The 22837-nt window shown below is 39.6% G+C and overlaps 1 protein-coding gene and 1 long non-coding RNA gene across 3 annotated transcripts in view; one reads left to right on the top strand and one right to left on the bottom strand.

The window, feature by feature from the left end:
* Nucleotides 1–446: 446 nt before the first annotated feature.
* On the bottom strand, nucleotides 447–15430 carry LOC116734630 (uncharacterized). The gene is made up of 3 exons (XR_004342247.1): nucleotides 14956–15430; nucleotides 5525–5526; nucleotides 447–481 (listed from the first exon to the last, which is right to left on the bottom strand). It is a non-coding gene; the product is annotated as an uncharacterized LOC116734630 (long non-coding RNA).
* The window catches only part of tab2 (TGF-beta activated kinase 1 (MAP3K7) binding protein 2), a 55569-nt gene continuing 41414 nt past the window's right edge, over nucleotides 8683–22837 (top strand). Inside the window, exon 1 of one of the 2 annotated variants that reach the window (XM_032586117.1) lies at nucleotides 8683–10408. The gene's annotated coding sequence lies outside the window, so the exon portion shown is untranslated. The remainder of the gene's footprint in view (nucleotides 10409–22837) is intronic. The other variant, XM_032586116.1, reaches the window with a different exon arrangement.

Below are 22837 nucleotides of genomic sequence, written 5' to 3'. Positions count from 1 at the left end.
ACCCACCTGGGATTGTTCACCACTGTTCCATGTTTTCTCCATTTCTGGACAATCAATCACTGTTATCTGCTGATGTTTAGAGTTTTAATGTTAATCTTGGTGTATTTCATTTATTCACATGTAAAGCACTTCACACGTTTCTCTTTCAATTAGCGGTACATTAAAACTACAGTATGTAACTTTAAAAAATATGAGGTTTTGTTGGGGGTTTTTTTTTACATATTTTGCTGAAAGTGTCAATATTTCATGATTTTCATTGCAGTTCTCATTAAAGGGAAACTGCAACCGTCTATATGAGACAGGTAGTCTTTGAAAAAATCAATCTCATCCTCCTCCCTGAACTATTAATGCCGTGTGAAGAAATGCACCGCTCCTGACCAAAAATAACCAATCAGAGGCAGGAGCGTTTCAATCAGCATCATGTATGTGCTGCTAAATATGGCAGCGAAACAACTCACTATTACAGGAAAACCATTTATCTCTGTCCTTAGCACATTGGACAGTACATACACGAGCTTGATTGGCAGCATTAAGACCCTCCTCTCCTGGCTCTGATTGGTTGTTTTTCACTGAAAATAGAAGCACTGGGAGGTGAAGGAGCCTGATTCTTTTTTCACAGTTTTTCTGTTTCACAATATGCTGTCATGATAAAGTGACAATTTTAGCAAATATCTGAAAATCCAGGCTGTCTTATTGAGATATATAAGATCTCATTTACAAGAGAGACCTGCTTTGATAAAACATTAGATAAAACTATTAGATCTAAAACTCGTCTGCTTCATCTAAATCAAGATCCTAGGTGTTACTGTATCTACCGCAGATAAAAACGTTCACAGCTGATTGGCTCTGAACCGATGAAAATTTGAACTAGCCTTAAACATTTTTTAACAACAGACGTGTTAGCAACATTTCTGTGATGGCTGCTTGTCATCACTGAAGGTTAAGATGTTTAGAACCGTACAGAACCTTACAGTAGCTGTTTAAGTTTCTCCTCAGTCTGCTCTATCTGCTCTAGTTCTGGGTGGAAAACACTCGGCCCATCCGCAGAGAGTCAGTTTGACCTTACGGGTAGGAGATTGGTGTCTGGAGCTCGGCCATCGCACCACTCACTCCCTGTCTGCTTTCAGAGCAGGGTCCAAACACTCCACAGACCTTGACATTTCAATTGGTAATAAACTCTCCTCTCTCCTCTAAACTTACCAGAGACTTTCTGAATGCGAGTGTTTCGCCATTGAGATTCGATTTTTCTGCATTCAGTTTTCTCTCATTGTTACACACGCAACAACGTTTGCTTAGAATGCATCGCAAGTATAGGTCGCATAAATATATATCATAATAATAGTAATTGAAAAAGCTACTTGAATTTCATAGATGTGTTAAATTATTTAATTTTTGTAAAACGTGTGTTGGTCTCAAATCAAAAATCAACCTGCAGTTGTAGATTTTGTCCTGCATACTGAGGAATAAATCCTATTTAAATAAGCTCAGATATTAAACCATTAGTGATGACATTATTATAGTGAAATATCAACAGCAGAAAACAACAGATAAATAACCTAACTGTTCTAACCAAAAGAATTTTCTGAAAGGAATAAACAGTCAGAGTATTATCAGTTAAATGTTTAATTTTATCAACAATATTTTTAGCGTATCCCTCTTTCTCTCTGAAACTCAAACTTAGGATTTTCACACAAAACTTGCAGGTCTAAAGTTCTGACGTCAGGTAATGAAAAGTTCTGAAAAGAGAGAAGAAAAAGAAGAACTGCTTCGTCCACGTTATTTATTTAGGATTTGACCAACTATAAAGTTTATTGCTTGTTTCATAACTGGTTACTGAATTATGTTTTTATGATGTAAACCTTGCCTTGTTGCTGAAATGTTTCACAAGTCAAATAGACTTGACTTTATTTGTGTCTGCGGTTTGAAATATGTAACGACACGTTAACAACTAACAAAGTCTATCAGATAGTTGAGGTCAAGGAAAACAGATCAGATGATCAGAATCAGAATTAGCCTTTATTGTCATTTATTTCAGTGAAGTCCATCCAAAACAATGACAGACAGACAACACGAGACAACAGGAGCCTGAGGCTGCAGCCATCATGGGAGGTGATAAGGAATCACTCTCCTGTAATTTGGGCACTAGTGGAATTTATTGAACAGGAAATAGACAGGAAATAGTGAGGAGAAGGAAGTAGAAGACATGCAGGAAATGGCTCCAGATGAGGAATTGAACCAGGACAGCTGCATTGAGGACTATCGTCTCTGCACATGGAGCATGTGCTCCACCAACACACTAACATACCCTAATGTTGGCCGGAGTCTGGACGTCACCTCTCACCCAGAACTGTTCATCCCTCAGCCCAGTGGACAGGGAAATCTCTGCACACCAGGAATGAAAACGTTCAGCAAACAAATGGTTTTTTTTGTTTGTTTTTTTACAACCGAAACCCAAACATGGTGTTCAGGCTTGTTTCAGTGCATCTGTTTGGACTCTCTACTTCTTGGTTCTGTGTGTCACTCAGTCAGCCCAGACTCTTCTTTGGGCCTGGATTCAATCCCCCTTCATCATCGGGCCTCTGCTTGAGGCACATTAAACAATGAGGTTCAAAATCTACACTTTTTTTTTTAACTATATTGTTTACATTCTCAGACAGAAATGTTTCCAAAGCAACCCTGGGTGAGATATGTCTTCAGCTGAGAGCAGCAGTGTAACTCAAGGTTTCCTGACATTCAATCTGCATTTGTGTCAACTGCTTATCAAATTCTAAAGCAGCAGAAAAAGATTCATTTGAAGGATTTATTAGAAAAACATCCATAATGGCTTCAGGGTCACAAAAGTCAGATTCCCAAGGTTTCATAAGGCAGCAGATAACTGTTAGGAGGAGGGAAGTGGACTGTTTGGCTCAACATGTCTCCTTAAAGGGGCAGTATTATGTCATTTCTAGGAACATAGTGCCATTTTATAGCACAACAAAGTATCTATGTTACCTTCAGCTGTTATAAAAATGCTGAATATATCAAATATGACTTAAAAGAAATTTGATATTGTAAGTTAACATTGTGAAATTGGGCCTCTGTCTCTTTAAAAAAAAAATTGCAGATCCGAGGAGGAGGTACGTCTTGAAGGCGGCACTGGGTCCCCTGTACGTTGCCTGAGGCATTTTGCACAGCTGAATGGTTGCCATGGAGACTAAAGAATTTCTCAAACATCAAAGCAACACTGTAGGCATGTTTTTGAGGAGGGAACAACATCATGGCCTGGATCATCATCACATAATGCTGCAGAACAGATCACTTCTCTGTTCAGTGAAGTAAAGACGATGCTGCATTCAAGTTGTTGCCATGCAGGTAGCAGTTGGTTCTAGGAAAATGTCCTTTACTGCCATAGTAGTAAAATTTATATTGGATATCGATATCAGACCATGCAACATAGAATCAACAATTGAAACATTACATGTCGTTACTTGCCATCGTTAAATTCTTAATCCATTATGTTGCAAAAGCAACTCCAAACAGGCGGCTTTTTAGACAAGATTCAAAGGAACTCAGTGTTTCACCAGTTTTGCTATATTCTGGAAGTTTGCTCCAGATGTGTGGCTCATAGAAGCTGAATGCTGCCTCTCCTGCAAAAACTGAAAAAAGAAAAAAAAAGCTCTGTTTATGATGGAAAAAAACTAAGAAACTCAGGCACCTGCTCTGCTAAGGCAACACTGTGTATATGTGAGATACATCCCCTTATTATTTCTGCTTTCTCTCACTGGATAACAGGGACTTTACAACGTGACGTCTGGGTGACTGTACGGGTTAAATGCTGGGATGGAAAACAGAAGTGTGCAGAGTACATGTGAAGTGCAATGAGGATGCAGGAAGATCAGGGGCAGAACTGTGTGAAGTTTGCATTAATATCATGTAGTCTGGCTGAAAGTAGAGCCATCACTGGTGGAGGATTTCCCCAGACAACCCTCCCAAATTCACTCAGGGTCTGTCACAAACTCTACAGAGCTAACTGAGCCATGCAGCGTCTGACGTGGAGCTCTTTGGGGATTTTGTTGCTCCTTTGAGCAACGCGCAGTCTGACCTCGGGGAGATTTCAGTGGGATGTAGTATCTTGAATGCTGACCTCCAGATGCCATGGTGTCAGCTTCCTGTGTGGTTTGCTGTGGGTTTCCTGCTGGTTGCTGCAGTTCTTGCCTAATTTCGACAGCGTTTGTCCCTGCAGCTCTGCTCCTGCTCCTGTTCTCAGTGTTTCAATGGGAGGTTGGGTTTTTTTTTTCTTTTTTCAACGTCACTTTCAACAAATATCAGTATCTGATGGAGGAAAATGTTTCTCTCCTCTTTTTGCAAAACTTTGCTATTTTTCTGCATTTTAAAATCTAAAGACATGAAGAAAATTCTTTTAAAAATGACTACTTTTCAGGTCCAGTAGATACTTATCAAAAAATTAGAAGTTGTATTTTTTTTTTTTTTAAACAAGTTTTATTTGGCTGGATTAAAAGTAAACATGGCTGTTTGCCTTTAATCATCAATTACAAGTGCATCAGACGTTTTTGTATTTGTAATTACAGCAAAAACATATATAGATTATTGGAAAAGAATTTTGAAAATAATGTTGGTTCCGGGCTGCACAGTGGCGCAGTTGGTAGCACTGTTGCCTTGCAGCAAGAAGGTCCTGGGTTCGATTCTCGGCCTGGGTCTTTCTGCATGGAGTTTGCATGTTCTCCCTGTGCATGCGTGGGTTCTCTCCGGGTACTCCGGCTTCCTCCCACAGTTCAAAAACATGACTGTTAGGTTAATTGGTCTATCTAAATTCTCTCTAGGTGTGAGTGTGTGTGTGCATGGTTGTTTGTCCTGTCTGTCTCTGTGTTGCCCTGCGACAGACTGGCGACCTGTCCAAGGTGAACCCCGCCTCTCGCCTAGAACGTAGCTGGAGATAGACACCAGCAACCCTTCTGACCCCATTAGGGACAAAGGGTGAACAGAAAATGGATGGATATTGGTTCCACATTTTAACTAAGCACGTAATCCAAATAAAATACAATAAATTGTATAATTGTAAAGTAATAAAATGGGACAGGAATACTTTGGACAGCTGCTGCAGTTTAGATATATTATAATAAATAGCATCAACAGTTTTTTCTTTACTACCATTGCTAATGGCTGCTAATGACATTAGCGGAGATCACTTTTCTGATTAACCGCCTCTTCACAATATCTTTTGTAGCATCATCTAATTCCAGCTCGCCCTCTAAAATGCAAAGTGGAATTAAATTGCAGTTTTTAAAAATTGGTGAGGATCTGTTCTCAATGCGCTCATGAGATACAGTCAACATTTCTTAATTTTTATGTAAGATTTAACATGAAGAAAATGGTTCTCTTCCTTATCTCTGTGCATAATTCCACATGTGTGAAGGTTTGAAGTTGCAGCTTGATGTGTCACTCCTGCATAAGAGCTGAACAACTTTCTGCTGCCCTCATTTCCTCTGTCCCCTGTATCTCTGCATGGAGCTTGTTTGTGCAGGACGCCTGCATGACCCTCTCCCAGCGGCCAGCAGACAAGCAAAGAGGTTTGCTTAAGACGGGAGTAATGACTGGAGGACCACTGCAGAGTTGAATCTAAACTGCTGACCCACGACATGCTGTCCTCAGACCGTGAGAAACGGGCCTCTTTCCATGCCAAGAATGTGGGTGGCCAAGTCCTCTTCCTCCAGAACAGCATATCACAGGAGCGTGCTCGGTTTCAGGCCTGGGATTTTCTTTTCTTCCAGGCTGCTTGTGTTGAATGCACATGTTCCCCCTTTGGTTAAGCATGCTTTGCAAAGGATTGCAAAGTAGTGAAATATATGCATTATGTACAATATTGGTAAATATTGGTTATCTGCCATAGCAGTAAAATTTATATTGGGACGTCAATATTGGACCAAAGTTTGAAATCGGTGCATCCGTAGAAAATATTCAAGGTCATTGCTGGTCAGAATAACATTTTAACCAAAAACAATGCAAAATATTGTATGTTACCATACACAATAAAATCATGGTGGTGGCAGCATCATTCTGAGGAAGTGGGGGTTTTTTGAGGAGGGAACAGAAGGCTGAATAAAGTTTATGTGTCAATACATACTGATATATTAATGCCTGATATTTATATTTTGGATATTAATAGGGGCCCAAATTTTCAAATGGTGCATGCCTAAAAAATATTCAAGATAACCTCTGGTCAGAAAGGAACAAAATTCTACTTTTTGACCAAAAACATGCTAAATATTGTATGTTACCATACCCCGAGTGAAACATTGTATTGGCAGCATCATACTGAGGAATGTTGGATTTTTTAAAAAATTATTATTATTATTATTTTGAGTAGGGAAAATAAAGCTGGATATAGATTATGGAAAAATAGCTGGAGCTAAAACCAGAAACCAGATCAGTCCTTGAAGGACCGGAGACTGGAGCGAAGCTTCACCTTCCGGCTGGACAGCGACCCGACTCCTGGACCCGGATACGACCACAGCAGACCGATGAGTTAAAACAGTCTGGCTACATCTGGAATCCAATTGGGAATATGTGGCAAGACTTTCAAGTTCCCAGATGCTGTCCGTCCAATCTGACTGGACTGGAGCTGCTGTGCATTAAAAAAATAAAATAAAATAAAATAAATTTGGTCTTCAGCTGTGCAAAACTGGTTCTGACTGAATATGAGCGCATGCTTGTCGGTTTTTATTTCTTAACTACATTAAAACACATATATCGCTTTATGCACTTTTGCATAAGACAAAAAAAAACAAACAAACAAACATTCACTTGGCGTGACGTGTGTTCGCACAAAGAAAGTGAGCAAGTGGAGAACACGGGCTGCAGCCACAGTCACAAAGTCAAGTCGTTGGAAATTCTTAAGAATTCTGATTCGGTTTTGTTTCCCTGATGATTCGGTGAGCTGACGCTGCGCCCCGCATGCCACAAGCTTCTCCCAGAGTGTGGACGGCATTGTGCAAAGCAAGGAGAGCAGTGTCCAGGGAGCATGAGAGGCCGCACTGTCCCCCCTCAGCGCGGCGCTCACAAGAGAGACGGGGAATTCTGCTCCCTGTGTTTTCAGCTCCAGAGTCAAGGGTCAGAGTCCGTGTGAGATCGCTGCGGCCCGATCCTTTCCGTGCGTGAGTCACCACATTACGCCGACGCACGAGACGCCACATGTTTCCACCGAGTTCACGTGAGAGCCGTCGACTTTTCGCCGAGGTTCCCACAAGCCTGTTTTCTCGCTCCAACCCCGCGAGCTGCGGGTTGATGCGGCGCGAAGCGGCGAGCAGGAGACGTGGTTGAAGAGGCGAGTTAAGTGGGTCACCTGTTCATGATGTCCATGCGGAAAGAACAGCAGCGACAGCAACAACGGTTTCTTGTTGGAAATAACTGGCTGCGACATTGCAGAAGGAAACTGGAGGACACAATGGTTTCGTGGTGAGCAGAGGAGTCCTTTGAAGTAGAGCTTTGTTTGTTTGACCTTAAAAAAAAGAAGAAGAAAAAAAAGCTGTTGCTGAAAACAAATGAAGTTCTGTAAAGTAATGAGGTGATACTGGAGCAATTTAATATCCAACACTATATTTTTAGAATGTTTTAAAAATATTCTAAAAATATTTTTATATTCAAGAATATGAATATACCAAGATCAAGACCAAGACCAAGATCCTGGTCTTGGAGCTGACCAAGACCAAGACCAGGATCTTGGTCAGCTCCAAGATCCTGGAATTAAAAACTACATTTGGCTTCTCTGACTGCTGGGCTCCTAAAAACCGGAATGCCGGCTGGATCCAGTGACAATCACTCCAGATATACAGTACAAAAAAAAAAAAAATCATTTTAGGTCATGTACAGTCACAAGACTATTTTGTTTAAATATTTGGACATTTTAATATCAATCTTCACAACACGGAAAATTAAAGTACTTTTACCAAGACTCTGCAACATTTTAAAGGGGCGGTTTTACATATTTTCCAGGCACATAGTGTAATTTCATAGCACAATCAGGAAAATGTTATCTTCAGTTGATTTGAAAATGCTATATACAGTATATATATATATATGAAACATGACTTAAAGAAATTTGACATTGCAATTTGATGCTCTGAAATTCGTCTGTCTCTTTAAGAAGCTCCTCTTTTCTTTCCTGCACTCTGTCTTCAGTATATTATCACAACAATGCTTCCTCATTATGCCATTTACAACAGTTCTTAGGAGCGCTGGACTGAGAAGTCATTCGTATGATGAGCTCATATGAACACATCTGCGCATAAGGATCGTGCAGTTACACCAGCTGTTTGCTAATCGCTGCTGCCACTAGTCTGAAGGAACTGAGAGGGGGAGGGACTTTGGTGAGAGCAATTTTGCACAATCCACTGCCTTTAAAACAAGCAGTTTTTGGTTCAGGAGAATATTAGGACACTCCGACATAAAAAATGACAGACAGCTGTATCACGTCAGGTCATGTTTAATACATCGTCACTCATCATCCTGTTTAAACCTTACTGCTCTGGTTGCTGCCGAGGTTAGGCTGTCGAGGAGGTAAGTTTACCCCGGAAGCAGACAGCAAGATGCTAAAACAAGTCTCCAAAACTCCTAAAAGAAAGCCATATTAATGTTCCTTGTGTAGTTACACAAATTTCCATGCCAATCTGTTATTTTCAATTATGTTTTACTAAAAAGTGAATATCAGAAGGTTTCTTTAGACAGAATATTTCGCCTGAAAAAAAAAAAACAGTAAATGATTACTAAATCGAGTGTAAAAAATCCTTGACATGTAAAGGTGAACGTCTCTTCACAGTGAGCTTTCTTCTGCTACCTGGCAGCTCTTCAGCTGCTCGAGTGGCTGAGCAAAGTGTGTTTACAGTCCCCTGATGAGGGAGCTCATCGTGTTTGGTCTTCCTCTCCCTACAGAGTCGGTGAGCCAGAAAGAGCTTTTCAGGTTCAGCTCTGTTTGTGTTGCTGGAGCGGTTCAGTCCAGATCTTTGGATATCATTATTATTATTTTTCTTTCAACCAGGGGGAGTTCGCCATGGTATGAACAACTTATTCCAATTTTCTTGGAGAATGGGCGTGATTTCTAATACTAACCACATTTTGACAAAAAAGAAAGAAAGGAAATCCCAATCGATGCCATGTAGTCAGACCAAATCCAACGTTTTGGGCCACATATAGAATGCAATGTGCAATGGGAAATCATTACTATGCATCCACCTACGCACATCATCACAAAGGTGAAAGCCCTGTGGGGGTGCTTGGAAAAATTCTCAATGCAAAGATATGCAAATCTAGTAGTAACACACTCAAGTAGACTTACAAGCAGCAATATTCTCTATGACTTAACAAATTAAAAAATCAAGTTATTTTCCATCTAACTCACAAACATGCATTACTTTTTAATGGTTTGTCACATTTGATCCAAATATAACACATTCAAGATTGTGGAAGTAAAATAGTGAAAAGGTTCAAGGCGTCTTATGGTACAAATATTATAGTGACTTAGGTTGTAATCTTGCAGCACAACTTCTCAAGCTGAGAACTCTATTGTTTCAAACAAGTCTTTTTTTTATGGATATCTCTCATGTGTCAAGCGCTCTTGGTGGGCAATATTTATTGAATTAGTGTTTGCGTTAGAGTTTTTGTAAAGAACAAAGCACAGCTATCTGAAATCCATATGCCAAATAAGCTGTTGTAAATTGTTGCTTGTTTTCTGTCTTTGCTGTCTGAAAGCATTCAAAATGGCTTCAGAAAATCTCAGCATTCCTGCTCAAGGTTTTGGAACAGTTACCCATCAGCTGACCTAAGGATAAAATTACAATGAGATGAATGCTGGTGATAAAACTTCCTTAAGAAAACCAGTTTTCATCCCTTCAGTCGTAACCAAACTCTTCCTCTAGTTTGTCTTCTGCTTGCACATTCTGGAACTGCAAGCAGCTCAACCTAATTTTCAGATGGTGAACGTTCTCCTCCTTCATCAGCACAACTTTGGAAACTGGGAGAAAAAAAAAGGAAAACAATTTCTTCATCTCGCGATAGCAGCTTGCTGAAGCAGCCGCCATATTCTGTGACAGTATTTTGATTCGTATCTGCTGGAAGTGAGGAAAAAGAGAAAAGTGAAGGGCTGCAGAGGGGAGGGGGGGGCGAAGACGAGGAGCTGTCAAAAAGTTCTCCCGGAGTCTCTGTCAAACAGCGCAGGGCTGTGGCTCGGTTTGCCTCCGCTTCTTGCTCTTCCGAGGACTCAGGCCCGGGGCCTCGGTGCTGTTAGCTCTTCTCCCAGTGAGCGCCCGGACCCCTTACGGCTTCTCCTCTCCCAGCTCCGCGGCCCTTCGGAGGTCCGGCGGCGGTCTCGGGTGTTGAAGGCGGCCCGGGGAGCGGCGGCAGCGGTGGAGACTGGAAGGTAAGTTCCATTAAATTAACGAGACTTTTCCATTTAGCGACAACCAGGAGGGAAGGATTTAGTCTCGTTTTTCTGGAGTAGAAAAACAAATTGAGCGTCTTCTACGGCAAGTGTTGTTACGTACGAGCCACACAGGCAGAGAAGAAAAATTTGATGTGTGGAAAAACTTTTTGTCTCTAGCAGGCAGCTAGCAAAGTCAGCTAAGCTTAAGAGTTTATTGACCGTCGCCTTCCTGGCCCAGTGAAGAAAAAATGTAAAACTTTCGAAACATTTTCCGAAAGTTTAACGTATGTGTTAATGGCTAAATGTGGTAATTATTAGCCGCCTCCTTAGAGTTTTACACAGCCAAGCGCTGCATGTTTTGTAGCTCATGTTAGCCCAGGCTACTTTTTCCATTGAGCTCTCTGTTGAAACCTCGCAAAAATTAGTCAAGATGGAAAGGTTCAATCATTAAACTGTAAACTGACTAAGCTCCTTCACCCGGGTTGGTTCATTTCAAATCAACAAGTTTTCCTCGTCTCTAATAAACCGAAGTTAATTTAAACAATGAGATAAATACGAGTACAGTTTAGTGTCTCCACAGATTATTTTTCCTTTTTGCTGATAGATACGGTTCAGGACTGGGACATTGATTTCGGACGTGTTTTGATTTATTGAATCCTTCCTTTTTCTGTGATGGAATGATAATACAACAAATAATTAATTTAGTGCACAGGGTTATATTGTATATTGCAATGTTTTGACATAGATATTTTTGTGTTCTTGAGTGCTAATAATTAAAATTATTCTCATTTTCCCTGCACAACCTGCAGGCTTTGAGAATATTCTAGTACTGTAGTTTGTTTGCCTAAAGTGTATCCACTAAAACAGTTTTTTAAATGATGAATTAATATGTAGTTTTCCATTTTCATTATTCCGTTTTACGTTTCAGTAACTAGTACAGCTGGCAGTGAAACAACCCCACAGCATGCTGCCTCCACCGCCATATTACATACAGTGTACTTGACTTACACACACACAGAATTTATCAGCGTGGCATCGGTGAAGGAGAACCGTCTGCCTCCAGAAGCATCCTCCCAGTTCTTGCTCGTGTAAAACTTGTTTTACAACAAATAGTAACACCAGCGCATGGCAGATTTGAGCTTTACTGCTTCCTAGGTTGTTATGGAACATTTTAGTTTGTTTTCTTCCCCAGCAGGACATTTAGTGTCTTCTCCCAGACCTTTTAAAGACGTGAAGTTGCACTCGGTTGCAGTCGTTTAAGCTGATCTTGGGATATGGAGGTGTTTAGAAAATGGCTCAAAAAATGCTCAGTTTTCACTGAGCGTTTACTAGACGTTCTTATTGCTCTCACTGTACAAACCGATTTTTATTCAGAGAAGAGAAGTTTGTATGCCCCAAGATTGTTCAAGTTAAAAGATGACCTAGAACCTTTAGCATCACTTAAGATTGTATATATACAGTTGAGCTTTTGACTCAACTGTATACATACAGCTGTATGTATACAGTTAGCAAAACCCTACGATAAATTAAAAATGGAGCATACAATTTTTGTTCTAAAAAAAAAGGTGATGTTAAAACAAAGCGGAGTTCAAATAAACCAATAAAGGCCTTAATAGAACACTGTACTGCCACTGTTTAAGCTTCTGACCTCTAGCTTATATACGCTTTCAGAAGTTGTTTGTGTTGCACAACTTTGGCCCAGATAATGAAATATTCAGTGACAGTTTATAATGAAAGTCCTCCTGGTTGTCCAGGTGACCGTATTTAAACGGATGCAGGATGAGTTGGTCTCGACCTTTTGCAAGCCGCTGATACGAACGCTCAGTTGGTGCGCTTTGTGCTGTTAGAATGATGTGTTTGGCCTGAGATAACCCTACAGGAGACTGTTGACTTCCTCGTCATATATTATTTCTACATGTGCGGCCTCTAAAAACGTCCGGCTGGATAGTGTGCTGCAGAGTTCTGCCACCTTTGAAAACCAAGGAGACGTTTTTGGTCTCAGTCCAGCTAAATAAACCGTCTTTAGATCCGCTGATGTTACTGAACCATTTGAAAAAAGTCATCTTGTACCGTCATTTTTTTTGACCATCTACTGTAGGAAAATTTTCCTTTTTAACATTTTGCTTTTGTTTTCACGTTTTAAGATGAAGAAAAATGTAAAAACTTTGCAAAAGAAGGAAATATTCTTCTATGGGTTATGGTTGAAATTATGTAAAAGAAAAAAAGAAAGTCCACCAGATGACGAGAAAAATAGGTGTAAAATTCAAAACAATTATAACATAAAGAACTGCTAAAACTTGCTTTTACATTTGTTGGTTCTTACCTGCTTAGATCCAAAGTTAATTTTACCCTACTTTATCTATTTTATTTATTTTACAAATTACAAATATCTTTAGAAAACTGTCTTTTATTTGAATCATTCCTTTTGTGATTTGACCTGAATTCAAAGTGGAAATAAATGGCTGTAAAACAGGCTTGCCAATAAAATGATGGTTGGGCTGACATCACTCTGAACTAGGGGAACCCAAGGAGCGCTTTGGTGGATCACCTCCCCCCCCAGAATTTTCTAAAAACTGAACTTTCAAAACAGAAAGTTTGATTAAGTGATGAAATTGATTGATCTCCCACCTGTATTTGCAGCCAAACATACAAAATTTACTGTCACAATTTGTTAGAAAATATACAAAAATAATTTTTTTTGTATGTTTATATAGCTGTTGTTGAATTATTGTAGTTGTGATTGCATTTACAATGATTCAACTTGTTTTATTTTTGTAGGAGCCAGTTAAAAAACTTACTGAACTTTCTGACATAATGGGATGATGTTATCATGACACCTTCAGACTTGCTGCATCTATATCTCACTCTGAACTAAATCAGGTTTTATCCTCTGCTGAGGTTGACTGACCTTTTACTTTTACTACTTTGACTAGATTCAGAGTCACTTCTTTTTTTTCCCTGCAGAACTCTGGATGCCTCCAGTCCAAACCTGCTGTTAACAGCTAAACTGTGAGAGTATATGTCCTTCATTAGCAGTTTGTGCCTGCCTTGACTTGCAGTCAACACTGCACTTCCTGACCAGAGAACTGCCATGGCCAACTGTTTATAGGTGCAGACCCCTAACTGAAACCATGTGTGCCTGTAGCTGGGCAAACGTGTTGCCAGGAGACCTCGCTGATTTGCCACTCTGCAGAGACCCAGCAGTAGCTGCTCACAGCGTTCGTGGTAAGTGCCAAGTCAGGATTTTTGTGCAGCACGAGGGGCTAATTGCCCTGTTTGGATGTCATGAGGTATCTGCAGAAGGCCTGAATGAACACGTAAAAGAAATGTGCGGATCAGTAAAATAGGAGCGTCCTGCGTTTGCGCGGTGCTTGTTGACGCGGGTGTGAATGCTTGTGTGCAGTAAACAAGTGCTGAACTAGGATTTGTTCTTGAGCGCAAACCAAGTTTGTGGCTTTCTGTTGTGCCAACACTCAGGAAAACAGGTTTTGTTAGAGGGAAGAGACGTTTATCACTTTCACAAATCTCCATGAAAACAAATGAATGGAAAATATACAGTTATTTGCCTTTTTTAAACAGGGAGGACGGCTATGTCCTTGGACTGAGTAGAAACATGGAGTGGAGGAAGTACTTGTTCCGATCCACAATGTCAGTCTAACCTTGGGAAATGATTTCTCTGTTGCCGACTCATTTCAGTTTCTTTTTAAGGCTGCACATACTGGTTTAGTGTATTTCCAGCTAAGGCCCGTCACCTGACCCCTCAGACTGCTCCATGCTCGCGCTCTCTGTCAGATAAGTAAGTACACACTGTGCATTTCCCACCGAGTGTCTCTTCTGGTAGAGCTGTGGAGCTAGCTCCTAGTCCAGTAGGCAGAAGGAAGGATCCATCATGCTCATTCCAGCAGATTCAGGAAGAGGGCCTGGGTGTTGGGAACCCTCCCCCCTCCTGACTGTGTGGCTGTCAGGAACAGAGGCTCCTACTGGAGCCCCCTCCCCCTGTCCACTTCTTCTCTTTAAAAGGAGGCTTCCATTACATGCTGCTCATGCTTCTAGTTGGTCCTAGGGTGAAAATGCATTGGCTGGTGCAGACACTGTAGGATTCTGTGACGTATATGATGTATGTGCAGTGTTCACTTCACAGTTAATGTAGGGCCAAGTAAATCTAAACGTTATGGAAACTGTTCAGGAACACAAATCTTTAAGAGCTTGTTTTCCTGTTGCATTTTCACCAGATGAGTGTACACCCACTGGCCACTTAAAGTTGCTCTATGGGACTTTCATATAAAAAAGAAGTTTTTACACATTTGTTAAAACTATCACCATGTTGTGGTAGTATAATACGAAACAGATAATCTGTGAAAAGATCAATCTCATCCGTCTTCTCCCTGACATGCTATTACCGTCTGAAGAAATGCACCACTCCCATTCGGAAACGACCAATCAGAGCCAGGAGGAGGGTCTTAGCGCTGTCAAACATCCTCATGTACTCACTGCTCAATGTGCTAATGGTGGAGAAACAACTTACAGGAAAAACGTTTAGCCACTGTCATTGGTGGCTGTGCTAACTGGCTTGAGCATTCAAAACAGTTTCTGCTAGCTGCAGCATAGCAGAGAACAAGAAGTAAGGGGAGGGCGAGCAATGCCATCACTAAGACCTGCCTCCTGGCTCTGATTGGTTGTTCCTACATAGTACTGGGAAAAAGCAGAGGAACTTGATTTTTTTTTTTTTTCTTTGAGTTTATGGTAGTTCATACCATCCTGCCACTATTGAACTTTTATAAATATTTTATTTATTTATATTTTTACATATTTCTTTAAGCATGCATAGCTGTTGTAAAAGATTGTTTTAGTAATTGAGTAATCTATTGATTATTCTGACGACTAATTGAGTAATCGAATAAAAAAATATTGATAAAATGAAATATTGGTGAAGTCTGACATAACAGTATTAACATCGATATCAATATCGGCTCAAATTTTCATGTCTGTACATCCCAAGCAATTATTTTTCTGTATCTTAGAAAATGAACCTGTAACAATAATCAAGTCATTTTTTAAAGTCAATATGGACAATAATTACACAAAAATCTGAAATTGTATTCAGTTTATTAATAAACATAATAAGGAAGCAGACTGACATTGGGGGAAAAAAATACTCCCGTGTTTACATATTAATCCTCAGAACAACTCTATCTTTTATGCATTTATAGATTTTGTGTACACTGGTAGAACCTCATGTTCCTGCTTTACAATGTGCTAATCGTGGTGAAACAACTTACTGTTCCAGGAGAACTGTTTACCCGTCGTCATCGGTGGCCATGCTAACTAGCCTTGGCATTTACGACAAGCTCCTCTTTGACGAGCTGTAACAGAGAGGAATGCGGAGGATGAAAGCAGTGCATACATGAGCTTGGTTGACAACGCTGAGACTCTCCTCTTGGTTCTGATTGGTTGTTCAAGAGATTCATTTCTGCAGATGGCAGAAAAGGCAGAAAAAGGAGCTCTTTATTTTAAACAGATTATCTGTCTCATGTTATACTGTCGTGACATAGTGATAACTTTAAGCTATATTTAAAGAAAAATACCTAAAAAAAAATAATAATAAAAGTTACCTACTGTAGCTTTAATTAGGTACATGACCCCCTTCTGCCGTCACAACTGGCTTAATCCTTTGTGGCTAAGATTCCACAAGGTGCTGGAAACATTCCTCAGAGGTTTTGCTCTGTGTTGATGCATCACACAGTTGCTGCAGATTTGTCAGCTGCTAATCCGAATGGAAACCTCCAGCTGCGCCACATCCCAACACTGCACTATTGGATTGAGATCTGTTGTCTGTGGAGACCACTGCAGTTAAGTGAAGTCACTGTCATGTTCCAAAAAAGCAGCTGAAGATGATATGATCTATGTGACATGGTGGATTAGCCTGCTGGAGGTAGTCCTTAGAGGGTTGGACCACTTGGCGTCATAAGGTTAAAGACATGGTTAGCAATAGTACTTGTACTGTTTCATTAAAAGAATGGTAAATTGTGTCCATCACAAGGCCACTGTTGCCTTTCTTTTACTCTGAAGCAGTCTGCCATTTTATCCATTTTCTGTAAACCCAAACAATGGTTGTGAAAATGTTATGTTGTTTCATTTTAGATTATACATTTTTTTCCTCATTTAAAAAAGAATTGGATTCTTTATTTGTATTTTTAATTTTAATGTTGTATAACAAAGTGGTTAAATAAAAAGCAGCAGAATGTGACAATCTTAAAAGATTAATCACCAGAATAATCTATAGAATATTCCAACAGGGACAGTATTATGTTACTATCGAGCTTTACATCATGTCTTAATGTTATTCTCTCATCACAAACATACCTGGAGAGTTGTCTTTATTTCTTTCATGCATGTTTGAGAAATCCTTTTAGTCTCCATGGCAACCATTCAGCTATGCAAAACACCTGGGTGGACCTAGAACCGCCTTGGAGACGCAGCTCCTCCTCAGAGCTGCAGTTCCCAAGCTTCTGAGATTATGTAATACAGAGCAGCTCTCCTCTGCAACTCTCCCACTCAGCTCCTTCAGACTAGTCAGCAGCAATTAGAAAACACCTGGTGGTCGTCTGCTGAGCTCATTATAGGAGCTAGTTCTCAGTGAAATGCTGGTAAAAACATTATTAAAGGGCTAATAGAGGAGTGATGTTGTGATGACTTCCTGAGTTTCAGAAAGAGCAGGAGTTTTTAAAGAGACAAGAGCCCAATTTCAGGGCAATAAATTACAAAGTCAAATTTTCTTGAAGTCGTATTTGATATACACAGCATTTACTACTTAGTTTTTTGATTGTGCTATGAAATGTGACTAGAAAATACATAATACATAACACTGCCTCTATAATAAAATAAACGTTAGATGCAGCCTTTATTCAAAGTGATTTGCTGAGGTGCTTTTACAATTGAACAGGTGAGTCTCAGAAAACATTTATGACCCCCATCGTTGCGGAATATATCATTGTGTCTGCCAGCGGCCATTATGAGATTATTCCCAACAATTTATCACGTTGACCTCATTTCTGTTAGACTGGGTCTGTAGTGAATCAGCTCTGCATCGTAACATGATGTTTACAATATCATTTTTCAATCCATAAAATATGTGCAAGCTAAAACATTTACTGTGATAGAGGACTTGACGTAAGTTGATTCAATCTTTGACATTAAAAAATAAGCATGATTGATAGAATTGTTGTCCCTTTAAGAGAAAATCTAGTACATGTTTCAATAACTTTGATTTAAAATGAAAACTAATATTTATTCCTGCTATTAGGGAAAGAAAGGAAAAAGGGTAAAAGAGTAACGTATTGATCATTGAAATAAGCTGCATGATGAAGTAGTTTGTAGCACCGTTGCCTTGCAGCAGGAAGGTTCTAGGTTCGAATCCCGACCTGGAGCCTTTCTCCATGCGGTTTGCATGTTCTCTCTGGGTACTCCAGCTTCTGTACTCCAGATCTGTGTGTCTCTCTGCTGGATTGGCGACTTGTACAGGGTGCATCTTGCCTTTCGAAACATTTCCTTTGACTACTCAAACTTAAAGGAAAATATGGAATATAGATAGACACACTAAATTGTTCATTAAGTAAATGTGCTAACTGTACAAGTCATTATAGCTTTTTGCTGTCCTAGTTTTATATAGTAACACTAAGAGCTCATATTATTTGGGTAGCTACATAATCACGACTCTTTAGAAATGATCTGCTGTGATCATTCCTTGTGTTGCACTTTAACGACATAGACCAATTCCCACTGTACCATCTGTAAATCAGACGTTTGTTTAGCACACACAGTGAGCAGCCAAGTTCTGCTTGTCCACTGGACTAACAGCTTAAATGTTAAAGAAGCAGTTTAGATAAGGAAACGAGGATGCATGGAGATTAGGTAATGGTTGACAAAAACTATAAGTGTTTGATAAATGTGTAAGATTAGGTTGTGGCGTGTTGTAAAAGTCAGCAGTCATATTGCTGTTGTGAAGGGAGCTTTCCACTCCTGCAGAGTGTGTTTCCATCTGATCTGGAAAATAAAGATAAGTGCCACTTTTAGTTTCCATTTATGTTGCCTACCACATTATTGTTTCTGTCTGGCACTTCATGATTTTGACTGTTTGCCATTTTTGGAATTGTACATATTTTGCATATGTTTGAGTCTTGTGGCTCTTTTTCTAAGGCTCTTCATTTGGCTGATGTCATAAATCAGCATTCCCCAGCTTTGGGCTGCAGAACGCAGAGGTTGTTAAAATATTTAGCACATGTATTATAAAATAATCACTGGATTTATAATTTTATTAGATCAAACTCTTTGGTCCTTGTGTGCCTGCAGGAATCAAAATGCTCTATCTAGATTGATCACTAGTAACATGTTTTATTACTGTGAGCTCTGACATTTTGTTAAGTGACTGTTAAAACCAGTGATGCAGATGAATTTATGAATTAAACTATCAAAATAAAGCACTAATGTTCTGCCTTCATTCTGAGCCAACTCCTTCAGATGTGAGTTGTTATTTCTCTAAGAGAGGTGAGCAGCATAACGAGCATGCTAAGATGCTGGCTAGCTAATTTTCTCTCTGTCTTCTATTCTTATTTTCTGTCCCTCATTTCCCTTTCTCAGAGAGAGGACTTTTGTGTCTCTTGCTGCAGCATCATTCTATACGTCAGCTGAATCAGGGTGCACGTGTGGGCTAATTTATTTTTTATCTTGTTTCAAAAATGATTGGGACCTCAGACAGTATCTATTTTTAAAGCAGAATTCAAACTCGAACCACTGGGCTTTTTAAGGGCCCCTGCCGGCTGTAGGCCCTTGGTAAATTGAACCCTAAACACCCTCAGAGTCTCTCTACAGATTTCAGTGGATATGCGGTATCTTCAACATTATTATAAATTATATCCTAATTTATTATACCAGACATTGGTCGTTCTGATGAAAGATCCATATTCATTTCCATTGTTTTCATTCTGTTTCCTACAGTGACTTTAGGATACTAGAGGAGTTGTAGTTTACCTTCTTCTTCTTTTACTTTCCTTTTTGAAGTGAATTGATAAAGGTAGCAATAACCACATCCTAAAGTCAGGTTGTGCATGCTACCCTTCCCCCATACTGCTTCACTTGACCTAAGTTTTGGGTTTAGCTTGTATGCCTTCCTATTCTGCAGTGTTTTCACTTCTCTCAAATGGCACATCGTCTCACACAAGTTACCCACACTTTGGACCAGTTGGACAGGTCTAATTCAAATTGAGTGGGATATTTGAATTCGACCTGCAATTCAAACAACCGTTATACTAAAACAGGCTGTTCACCAGGTGATCAACAGTTTAAGGCCACATCATTCAAAAACCCAGATCTTTGCAAAAATGTGGATTTAGTGTCATTTTGCACACATCCACACCGTCGTGACCTGATGGCAAAGGAAAAAAGCTTTCTCTCTTTGAATGTGATTCGATTGTTGAACTGCATAAGCAAGGCCTCTTGCGTTTTACCCACTCAACCCCTCACAGCCTTGTAAGCAAGCTTGGTGGCATCAACTGACTCACTCACTCTTTGGTTACCTAGCAACAACCTGCTGAGTAACATGTTTCATGTTTTGCCACTGTGTCTCATAACTGCTTAAGAATAAAATAAATATGTACATGAAGTGAGAGAATGAGCACAACAGCTCAAGAGGAAACTGGATAAAACAGGAAAGGTCACATCACCAGTTTGGCAGTATTTCAGATATTTAAAGCAAAAAAGCAATCAGTTATCAATATCGACAGATATGAAATCATGGTACGTTTTTTAATAGCGCGATAAATTATTCAGCTATATCACCCAGCACTAGAGGCGATTAACAAGACTCATTACAAAGTTATTTTTTGAAACTTTTCATTTTTATTTTCAGGGTTGTTTTGGGTTTTGATCAGCTGATAAACGGCCTATTTCAGTTCAGTGGTTGTTTGCAATAAAATGCTTGGATCTTTTTTTTGTCTCGCTGCCATTTCTTAAGGGTAAGCACACAAAGAATAATGTATAAAGTTACTAAAGCTAACCATACAATAGCTAATAAGACGCTAAAGACAGTTTAAAATTTCAACTCTGTAAATATTTAGTTTAAAAAATGTATATTAAAAAGCCTGTTTTACAGCAGCCCTTCTCTTGTCTGGAAGGCTAAAAATGAACTATTTTATATTGTGGTAGAACTCGGGATCACCAGGTCCAAACTTTACAAAACTGGAAATTGACCACAAATATCCCAACGGTGCATCAAAAGTTTTTAGACAAAAGTAGGGTTAGTCGTGTTGCCCAGTCATTCTGTTAAACTCATAATAGGCGTTTAATGTGATCCTGCTTGAGATATTAAACACTGCAAAATAGTTAAAGACCAGCTTTTTATGTTTATAATTTTTTTAGATTGCCTCTGCAGAGACATGGCTATGAAATAGGATAGTAGCAGCGCCATCAATTAAAGGAACACAGTGGTGCTCCTAGGCTGGCTCACTTTGACTGTACTATTTAAACTAATTGGAAACAGAGCCGCTAGTGTCTGAAACGGGCAGCGTTGGAGCTCTTTAGCATTGTTACAAGCTTTCATTTCCACCCCTGCTTCTTTTTTATGATATAAAAATGGAAGTCAATGGAAGTGGCAGACCAGCAGGATTGCATTGCCTTTCGCAATGAAGGAGAACATGTTGTGTTCCAACAATCTATGTGTGATAAAAGGAGCTCAGGCTTCAGAAAGCCTACTTCCTGTTGTTGAGGTGAACTGTCTGGTGGGTGATTTACTTTCATGCAAAATGAGCTTTGCATCTCGTCTTTCAAAAATGGTCTGGTGTTTGTCACAAACAAGCAAAATGCCGTTTAACTGTAGCAGCTCATTTGCTTGTTTACTTGGTTTCATTCACAAATCTTCCTGTCCTTCCTCTTGCATCTAACCGCAGTGCTGTTACAGTAAGAGCTGTCGCTAGAATGTCAACGTCGTGACAGCTCACAGGAAGATGGGTCAAGAGTTATCTTTGGCCTCTGCGCTCCCTGTGCAGACAGAAGTCGATGCAGCAGGATACACATGTGTGTGACACAAACACTTCCTCTCAGTGTGTGCTGCTCTTACTAACACTGATCTTCATCTCATTCTCACATAGTGTGCATGTGCTAAATGTAAAATGCACATTTTTTATAAAAGGTGATTGCAATAAATTACTATATAATGAATATATACTGTATATATATATATATATATATATATATATATAATTCAGAATCAATTTAAAATGTTTCAAAGTTGATTTTAAAGCAGCAGTATTATGTAAAATTAACTTTTTAATCTTTACATCATGTCATAATATCATTCCCTCATCAAAAACATACGTGGAGTGCTGCTTTGATTATTTCATGCATGTTTGAGAAATCCTGTAATTTCCCATGGCAACCATTCAACTGTGCAAAATCCTTGGTTGGACTAGGTCTGTCTCGATAACAAATTTTGCTGGAAGATAAATTGTCCCAAAGGTTATTGTGATAAATATTCTTGGTTTGACACTATTTTCCAGTAATATAATGGTAATGGCAAAACAATGCAAGAACACATTCTCAAAGATCAATAAACTTTACATTTTAAAGTCAGGTTCTTCAAACTGGCCAGCAGCAATTAGCCAACACCTGGTGGAACTGCTGATCTCGGTATTCAGTCTCAATCTCAGTGCGACGCTGTTAAAGGGTTAATTGAGGAGCGTCGTTGTGATGACTTTCTGATGGCACAGAGATGGAAAGAGCAGGACTGTTGTGGAGACAGAGGCCCAATTTCAATGTGTTAAATTACAAAGTCAAATTTATTTTAAGTCATATTTGACATACACAGAATTTTTCTTTACAAAAACTGGAGGTAACAGTTACTTTATTGTGCTATAAAATGGCACTATGTTCCCGAAAGACCCGCGATACTGTCCCTTTAAACATTTAAAGAATGTCATCTATGAATGCCCTCCATTTACTTGTGTCTTCTGAAGATGCTGTGCAAAGCTCACCACTGTTCTCTTCTTTCATATGGACATGGGGACTCCAGGCCAGCCCCTCACATTGCACTCCACTTTATCACTCAGTTCTGTATCAACCATAGCCTTGATACTTCTCGCCCAACAAATGACTTAAAAGAAACGGAGGCTTTGCATAAAATACTTGTAGAAAATGTTTTGCATCTTTCTGCAAATGTTAAGACTTAAAGTCTCTTTTGTCTCTTGAGCACAACCCAAGTGTGGCACATCCAGCCTGGTCTGGTTTCCAGGTGTTGTCCTGACCAAGCAGGGCAGACAGAGGTGTGTTGGATTGAAAGCAAGTATTTGTGCTCACTGGGACATGACTTGATTTTGCCAACAAAGTCACTAAGTTGTACGTAAATCTGCAGCTTGCCCAGCCAGTTTCTCGCTCTAG

The sequence above is a fragment of the Xiphophorus hellerii genome, chromosome 15 (assembly GCF_003331165.1).
Source record: "Xiphophorus hellerii strain 12219 chromosome 15, Xiphophorus_hellerii-4.1, whole genome shotgun sequence".
NCBI lineage: Eukaryota > Metazoa > Chordata > Actinopteri > Cyprinodontiformes > Poeciliidae > Xiphophorus > Xiphophorus hellerii.
The sequence above is the reverse complement of the archived record's forward strand: the minus strand, read 5'-3'. Positions and strand labels throughout refer to the sequence as shown.